The sequence below is a fragment of the Pangasianodon hypophthalmus genome, chromosome 6 (genome assembly GCF_027358585.1).
Source record: "Pangasianodon hypophthalmus isolate fPanHyp1 chromosome 6, fPanHyp1.pri, whole genome shotgun sequence".
In the NCBI taxonomy this organism is placed as follows: domain Eukaryota; kingdom Metazoa; phylum Chordata; class Actinopteri; order Siluriformes; family Pangasiidae; genus Pangasianodon; species Pangasianodon hypophthalmus.
The window spans coordinates 26,636,176-26,646,181 of record NC_069715.1 but is presented as its reverse complement, the minus strand read 5'-3'; positions in this window follow the sequence as shown (position 1 = coordinate 26,646,181).

Genomic DNA, 10,006 nt, shown 5'->3' with positions numbered 1-10,006 from the left:
GCTCTCATTTGTTCTCACTTTATCTTTCTCTTCTGTCTGAGTTCTTCACATAATCAAGAAGGACCACACTGATGGTCAGTAATTAGACTGTAGTGTACACAATCAGATTGTTTCTTTCCTTTCACATGATAAATTTTACATATACACCATTTTCTTCTAAAGTTTCAAATTTAGACTTATCCAGGTGTGATATATATATATAGCAGCAGAATATATATATATATATATATATATATATATATATATATATATATATATATATATATATATATATTCTGCTGTTGTAGCTCATCCACCTCAAGGTTTGATGTTTCATGCATGCTGAGATGCTTTTCTGCTCACAACGGTTGCAAAGAATGCTTATTTGAGTTGCTATGTCCTTCCTGGCGGCTCAAACCAATCTGGCCATTTTCCACTGACTTCTCTCAACACAGAACTGTCACTCGCTCAATGTTTTTTTGTTTTTCACACCATGCTGTGTAAACACTGGAGACTGTTGTGTGTGAAATCAGGAGATTCCAGATCCCAGGAGATCAACGGTTTCTGAAATACTCAAACCAGCCCATCTGGCACCAACAACCATGCCATGGTTAAAGTCACAGAGATCACACTTTTCCCCATTCTGATGTTTGATGTGAACATTAACTGAAGCTCTCAAGGTTACATATGATATCTACAATATATTCCAGCCTCTATTAACTCTCACATATTAAACATTGTGATTATTGGAAATTATTTATAGTAGGACTGTAGGAGTCCATTCTCGAGACATTTTCTTTATTGACCTGGACTTTCTTGGATTTATTGGAATTTGTACTTGACTTTATCTCGGTCATGGTCATTGGTCTCGCTATATATGGTTTTTGTCTGGACTGAAAATTTGTGTTGTCTTTTCTTTTCGCATGCACAGAGTTTGACAATAAGTAATTCCTTCTTCTAGAATGCATAGCCTAGTCATTGGGGCAATGCACGAATGAAGCCAACTACTTGATGTAAGGCTTAATGATTTTGGATTTTATTATTTACAGTCTCGATTTTAACTCCCTCATGCTTCATTTGGAGTCAAACATAACTTGGCTTCGACCCACTTAAGACTGGATCTTGACTCAATCTTTACTATAGCTGGTCTTGGATTTGGTTTGGACAATGGTGGTTTTGACTACAGCTCTAATTTACAGATTCAATGACGTAGCACTATGTGAACAATAGACAGCACACATTTAGAGGAAGAAGCACAGCTACATGTTTATATACCAAATACAAGCAATGTCGTTTTCTCTGATCTGAATACATTCCTTCAGCTTGGATGTTTTTTTACTCATCACTGAAAGGAGATTGGATGGGATGTGGATGTGTAGCCGTGGAAGGATCCTGTCCCTGAATATAAACTGCTTTGGTATACATCAGCAAAGTCAGCAAGTTAAGACTAAGTGTTAAGCATTTACTTAACAATAAAGCATCTGATGCAGCGGTGAATCTATAACACCCAGGGAAAAGTTCATACCGCATGATAAAAAGCTGGCATGAATACCTCTTTCATTTTGAATGATGATGCAGATCGACTTTGTGTCAGACCAACAGCTTATATATGATATTTGGGGAGTGTAGGATATAGGATTACCTCTCCATTACTTTAAGCCTGTAGAGCTAATGACATTAGACTATAGCATGAAATCCCTGAACTATGCAGATCGCTGTGCAGCCAAGTCATTAGATGGTCATAATAGCTAGGCTATTATCCACAGACAGCGTTTTAATGACAGAGGACTGGTGAAGTGGTGAGAAATCGATAAGTGGTTTTAGCTTGCAGGTGGGAAAGAAAGTCATGCTTTCCCTTGCTAGAGTTGAAACACTTCCAAGGACTCGTTTGTTGAGCTATTTTTAAAACAACTAAGTGTGTAAAACCATTACCATCCACTTTATTAGGAACAACTGTACACCTGCACAGGTATACAAAATTCCACTTTATTAGGAATGCCAGTACATTGCACATTCATGCAATTATCCAATCAGCCAATCATGCGGCAGAAGTACAATGCATAAAATCATGTAGTTACAAGTCAAGAGCTTCAGTTAAGGTTCAAATCAAACATTAAAATGGGGAAAAAAAACTGATCTTAGTGACTTTGACTGTGGTTGCTATGGCCAAGCATTTGAGTATTTCAAAAACGGGCGATGCCCTGGTGATTTTCACATACAACATTCAACCACGCAAAAAAACAACAACAAATTTAAAAAAAACATCCAGTAAGCAGTGGTTCTGCAGGCAGACATGCCTTGTTGATGGCGTCAGTGGAAAATGGCCAGACTGGTAGGCTATGACAGTAAGGCTAAGGTATAGCTCAAATAACCACACTTTACAATTGTGGTGATCAGAAAAGCATCTCAGAACACACAACACATCCAACCTTGAGGCTGATGGGCTGCAACAGCAGACAACCACATAAGGTTACATTCCAATCAGACAAAAAAGGGATCTGAGACTACAGTGGGCATAAGCTTGTGTTTTTGTTGTGTTTTCTGATTTGCTTGTATGGGTTACTGTATGTTTTCTCTTCTGCATGACAACTAGTGTCCTATAAGAGACACTAAAATAGGTTTCTTTTTTGTAAAAAGAACACTAACATGCTGACGAATGGCTAGTACCACACTGACCAACAGGATACAAAAGCCATCTTTGCTAAAGAGCAAGGCCAATTATGATCGATTTTAACACCCAATCTCCTGACAATAGTGCAAATACTAAGACCACTGTGCCATTCTAGAGCTCTGAACAAACTTTGATTATGAGATGAAAAACAAAAGCAGCTATGTAAACACGAACATAATTTTCAAGCATGGATTCCTTCTGCATCATAAACCACAAAGCAGAACAGCAGGGGCTAAATGCAGACGCTTGATTTGCTTACGTAAGTATATGCTAGAGCTTCTCGGCTTCAATTATCTTCAGCAGCAGTACATACAGAGGACAACAGCCTCGGATAAATCATCAGTGGCAACCCCAATCTGGCTCTTTATTAGAGAGGACATGAACGCTGTCTGGTGACAAACTACGAGAGGCTACCACTGTCATAAAATACGACCCAGAAGACAATTGGGTTTAAAGTTCACACATTCGTTTTGGGATTGTCACTCAATCAGACAGGTTTAGTGTAGATGTGAATGAAGCCTGCTGTGATTTGCAGGGTGGATGTTGGCTTTTTATACACAACCCAAGGTTAACAATCAAGTTGTGATGCTATTTATCAGTGTACCAGACTAACAACTAATATAGTGCATGGAATCCATGAGCAAGATTATTATAGGGTTTTTTTTCACCAATATGCACCATGTATAGCTTCTCTAGCAATTCAGAAATACACATCAATGTTTTCAACTGCTAAAAACTTGTCCCTGATTTTCTGAAGTACAGTATCTGTTGTCAAAATGTCATATTTGCTCGGACAGTGAATGAGACAGAGGTACAGCTACCTTTAAATCAACCGATACAAGCTCCAACCGATATAAACACCAAACAGTGGCGTTACACCAATGTTAAACTCTTTCTTGAAAAAATAATCAAATTAACAGCAACTCATCACATCACATCATGCTGATGTTGATCATTTAATCATCAATCAAGTACATTTTACACTTTCATTAAAATCATATTACATGATACACGAATTTAATCCAAGAACTAGTCCACATCCTCCTATGTTAAATAATACTGTTTAAAAAAGATTACATTCTTCAGTGTTCTTTAATTATCTGAATTATAATCTGTACTGAATTACATTTTCTCAGTAATCCAGCCAGCACTGTTTCTTGCATTTCTTTAGATATTTATCTATTTAGACTTTATTAAGACTAACAGCAACTTAAGACGTTTTCAAATATAGGATTGAAGAAATCAGTGCTGTGGAATTTATTAAGTTAATCCAGAGATGTGGGATCCACAGAGAGACCAACGTGTCTGACTTCCCTCTTTTCCTTTTCTATTGTTGTCAGCCATTTTCAGTTCATTCCTATCACTCATTTTCATCATTTGAAAGAGTGGGAACATCTTTTCCAATCCACTGATCAAAGACAGGTTTAGAGATGCTTATTTCATCAAGAGAAATTGCAGAGCAGTGAGAAATATTCCCAGTGTCATAAAACGCAAGAGCGTTAATGAAAGATTCCTTGAGAAAACCAGTGAATCCATATTTTTTCATTCATAAACATATACGCTGCAAGACCTATTTCTCATTCCATTACAGGAAGCTGGTACAGCAGTCTGTAGGTGGACAGGTTGCCTTGACAACACATACACATGACCTTAAGAAGGTCACTGTATGTTTTTAGAGCTGTTATTGAATGTAAGTTAGTATGTAGTACATCATTTTTAATATCTTGAATATTAAGTTAGTATGTAGTACATCATTATCATATCTTGAATAAGTCAAAAGCTATTTAATATTTCACATTGTGATATTATTATATAACAAATATAAGACCATTAAACCTATTACTTGTTATATTTACTAATTTTATGCAGCCAAATATGAAGCTGAGATACTCTTACCATCCCAAGGTTGATTATTTTCTTACAGCAGAACTTGCTGAAGTGTTTTATTCCTCTTACACCACAGCATTTTGCCACAATTTCAATTGATTAAAAAAATGACATGTACTTTTTATTGATTTATAGTTACATTTAGTGTTGCAGAATACATGTAAAAGAAGTTAGTTCCTATCATCACTTATGGTATGTTATACACAGTCTTTTTTCACTCTCTTGAAGTTAATGAGACAAAACATGACAATATTTCATGTGTCGGAAAACTTAAAGTCACAGTGCTATCTTTGCCTGTTACAAAGTGCTGACACTGGAGACTCCTTCTAAAAAATACTAAATAAACACCTCTACAGAAAACGTCACCATGTCAACAATTACATGTTTTTTTAGTCTGTTTACATGGAGTGTCACATTTACAAGTTCCTGTTCACAGTTAATCATACATCTTTATTTTCTTCTCTAATACAGAAATAATTTACACCAAAAAAAAGTACAGTTTATATTTTATTATACTGGTTAAAATGACAAAGGATGAAGAATACACAGGATGTGGACACCTAGATGAAAAAATAAAGAAATAAATGGACGAGCTAGAGGAGGGGGAAATGAGGGAAACCCGAGGTAGATATTTAAGAGTTGAATCACTACATATAATTTTTCTATAAAGTTATGCATTGTTGAGATGTTTGTTCTGTAGAATGAGTATTCAGCCAGTAGTGATGATAAATAAACAGAATGCACTTCGCACTGAACTACTGCACTACAGAAGTAGAAGATGTGCTATACTGTCAGCTCCCCAAAACTATGGTTGCCATTTTCTACCATATTAAATAGATGCCACAAATCCAATAGGCTATATTTCTCTCCGACTGACCCACTCATGTGAACCTGCTCACTCAGAATTATTACGGCGGTGACACAACCAATACCCTGACCTCTTCCTGCCATTAATCTTGTACACTCCGATGCACCCTTGGCAGTAAGGGAAGGATTAAAGGAGGAGGGGAGACAGCAATAAAGGCCATATAGTTTTCACTCCTCCCATTTGGCTGTTTTTTTTTTTTTTTTCAAATGTATGTCTTTTACCTTACTCACAGTGAAAACAAATTACAACCAGGCAATAAGATGGAACTGTGGCCTTTTCCCTTCCAAACCTTTTGCTACTTTGTCTGTGGAGAAGTCGATTTAGAATAGCAGCAGTATTCAATTTATGAATAATTAAATAAAATCCAGGGTTCAATCCTGAGCATGGTTACTGTCGATGTGGATTTTTGCATGTTCTCCCCATGTCCACATGGGTTTCCTCTGGGTTCTCCAGTTTCCTCCCACCTCTCATAAATGCTAAATTGTCCCTTGGTGTGAATGAGTGAGTGAATGTGTGTGTATTCCATCCAAAATAATTGTACTAACAAATGATCCAATTTCTGGTTGCCATATCATGAAAAAGAACACATCATGAATATATCAACCAAAGGGAAAAAAAAAAAGTCCAGATCAAACCGAGAGCCTGAAGTGGCCTTCCTTGATTGCTTGACCATTTGTCTTGTTCCCTTCTGAGTTCGTCACTCCAGAATTGATCAAGGACAACCATGTGGCACCCTGTAGTGTTAATCAGGACATTAAGGCAGCCTTTCACCATGGGACACGCTTACTCATTAGTTTAATGTACAGAATAGAATAATCATTTTAGGAAATTGCCTTTTTAATCAGCCGAACCAAACCGGAGGGAGCTGTATGTAATGCAAGGCGTGACAGAAGGCTCTGCTTGCTTTCAGGGTGAATTATTCATGGACCCTGTCACCTTCACACAGTTCCCTCTGATAACCCTGTAGCCAGTTTCCCTGCCCTTACAATCAAGTGCACTGCATTTGGCCCCAATGATTTAATGTTTGATTCGAGTCACTACAAGCAGTGAAGTACATTAGAGAGGGGACACACAGGGTCAGCAACCGAGGGGTCATTTTGTAGGATTTACCAGATCACAAGTGTAATTAACCCTTACAGAAAAGTCACACACTTCACATGGTGAATAATCATATGATTCATATGTGAAATTTTGTTTCTTTTTAAACACGAACGTGTACACATTTCACACATTTACACATGTGGACTTATCACATGTAGCTTTTTTTTTTCTATGTTACTTTTTCACGATTCTTGTATTTTCTCAAGATTTTTTTCAGGCAATTCCTTCATTTTCACATTTGATTGCTTTTACGTGATTCATTTAGTTTTACGAGTGATTTTTTTTTCAAATGATTGATTTATTTTCACATGTGATTTTTGTTCCAAGGGATTCATTTATTTTCAGTTATGATTTTATTTCACACGATTCATTTATTTTCACATGTAATTTCACGATTCATTTACTTTCACATGAAATTTCACGAATCATTTACTTGTACATGTTACTTTTTTCACACAATTCATCTATTTCCCCCAGTGATTTTCACATGTGATTTGTTACATATGATTCACTGATTTTCATGTTTAATTTTTGGTTTTATTTATCACATATTGTTCACATGATGTCACGTGTTTACTTGAGTTCAAATATGTAATTTCAGGGCATAACACTCTTACATAACACATAACACTAATTGTGATTGTAAATGTGATTTGTCCATAAGAGGACACTCAGCATGTTGTATGTCTTTATGTGCAACAGATGTGTGTACAGTATTTGTCCAGAAAGGACATATGAAGTCCTGCTTTGATAGATGCTTCAGTGAGATTTATCAGCCTGTGAATGAGGCCTCAACATGGCTGTCATATAACCACATGCTTTTTCAGTACCATCCTTCAAACAGGAAAAGACATCACACTGTTTAGTAGCAGTAAGTCAAATCAACTGGACTTGTCTGTTCTTGAAGACATTTTGTCACTGATTAGAAGAGCTCCATCATTTCACCCAATTAGCAGAGCTGGCCCTTCGTATTAGGGGATGTCCTGGATGACTGAAAGATCTCAAATGACCTGTAAAAGCCTTCACAGGCTTCTTTACTAAAAAATACAAAACTCTACTCTGCTTGCTTTTGTAAAGACAGACATTCTGGATAAGGACCAGGACGTAAATGTTCCTATAGAATGCTTGTATCTCTTTAGGATATATTCCAATGCTGATTGTCTCAAATCAGCTTTACAGACATCATCAGTGCCTTAAACATGTGTGAACTAATCAAAGTAAGGCATGGGATTTTTTTCTTTGAAATATAAATTTAAATGTTACTAATAGTAATATCAATATATTAGTCATCCCTAAAATCTCTACATACAGGTTATATATACAGGTTTGTCTGAAACTGGAAAAAGACCAGGAGGTGCTTTTTTAATCCTCAACTGTCCTGTGCCCACTGTAGCCTCAGATTCCTGTTCTTGGTTGACAGGAGTGGAAGCCGATTTAGTCTTCTGCTGTTTTAGCCAATCTGCCTCAAGGTTCGAGATGCTCTGAGATGCTTTTCTGCTCACCACGGATGTACAGAGTGGTTATTTGAGTTAATAATGCCTTTCTGTCAGCTCTAACCAGCCTGGCCATTTTCCTCTGACCTCTCTCATCAACAAGACCTTTCCGCCCGCAGATCTGCCACTCACTGGATGTTTTTTTCCCCACATGATTCTGTGTAAACATTAGAGACTGTTGTGCATGAAAATCCCAGGAGATAAGCAGTTTCAGAAATACTCAAACCAGCTCATCATGCCACGATCAAGGTCACGGAGATCACATTTTTTCCCCATTCTGATGTTTGATGTGAACAGTAACTGAAGCTCTTGAACTGTATCTGCATGATTTTATGCCACATGATTGACTGGTTGGATAATTGCATGAATGAGCAGGTGTATAGGTGTACCTAATAAAGTGGAGCACTTATTTATTTGTTTTTTTTTTTATTCATTTCTACAATATCGGCCACTCATATCATATGAGATAATATGAAATGTGAGATATGAGAGAAAAAATAAGAGAAAAAGAAATGACAGAAAAAAGGGACTGACGGACCAAAGGCTATCATAGTGGTCTCTTACGCCATCTTGTGGATCTCATAGTGGCTCTCGAGGTGTAACAATTAACTGATGCTTAGAAATTTGTCCTTAGAGATGTTCAGAAGTTATTAATATCTGATTAGCTCTTTAAATAATTTGATCACATTATGACATTACTAATTAACATTAACTAATCACTTTTTTTTTTTTTTTACATCTGCTGATTAATCAACTGTAAGTGATATTATTATTATTATTATTATTATTATTGTTATTATTATTATTATAAGAGACAGAGAGTCATATCTCAGATCAGTTGCAGTTCCTCTGTGACCTGCCAACCCATTTCCACCTCCTCACTGTGTGTGAAATGTAGCTGACTCTCTGTTGCTTCTCTGGACTGCCGTCATGGCAAAATGCGGGCTGACAGGCCTGTATTGCGAGACACTCACACATGCATATCGGTATAGGGGTTAACTCCTCAGGGAGTGCTGGGATTGTTTACATTTTAAGTTTGCCATGCTTCAGCGAGCCTCCTCGCGCCTGTCTGCTTCCATTTCATCCCTTACTCATCTCCCTTTGGCCTGCTCCTGTGGCCTTCCAGCTCTCTAAATCCCCCAGCACTGAGATCATGCGTTTGAGCTTTTTATTGCCAGTTATGTTTCTACCTCTTTTCATTTTTGTTTAGAGGGTGATTCCATGATTGGGGTGCGATTTGTCCCTGTGATGGACAGGCAATCCCATCTAGGGTGTATTCCCGCATAACGCCCAGTGCTTCCAGGATAACGGATCCACCATAACCCTGACCAGGATAAAGTGGTTACTAAAGATGAATGAATAAAAGGTCCCTACATCAGGAGTTCTCAAACTTTTTGCATGTAAATGTATTTATTTAAATGTCAAATAAAATTCACAGACCATGTCAGTGAAGATTTATCCCTGAACTTTCCACTTCCAGAGCACATTACACCTAAGTTAATATTATTTATAGGCCCAACTTGTTTTTGGGTTATTAATGTTTGGATTAAACCCATTCAATTCAACAAACCAGTCAAACAGGTAACAACTATAACAACTCAACAATAAATATAATACCTTTGATAATGTCTAGTTCCATTACTGTAACAAAATAACAAAGAAACCACACAACTCCCTAGCTGTGATTCACAGACCCCCAGGGGACTATCTAGGGTAAATATAGCTTGTTTTGATCATCACAGTTTACACCACAATGTCTTTTAGAGGCTTTTGTCGTTTTTAGAGACAATATTGTATTGGCTTGTAGTCTGCTGAATTGCATTTTCTTTGTGTGTGTGTGTGTGTGTGTGGAGTAGATGAGAATGAACAAGTCACACACAAGTCACATTACAGAGTTATACAAGGTGTCCAAAAAGTCAGGAACCAATGGGAATATGTTAAGCAAATATGTCGATCTGAATACTTCGAACAAAATCCGCAAGGACATGATACAGTGGCTGAGAAACT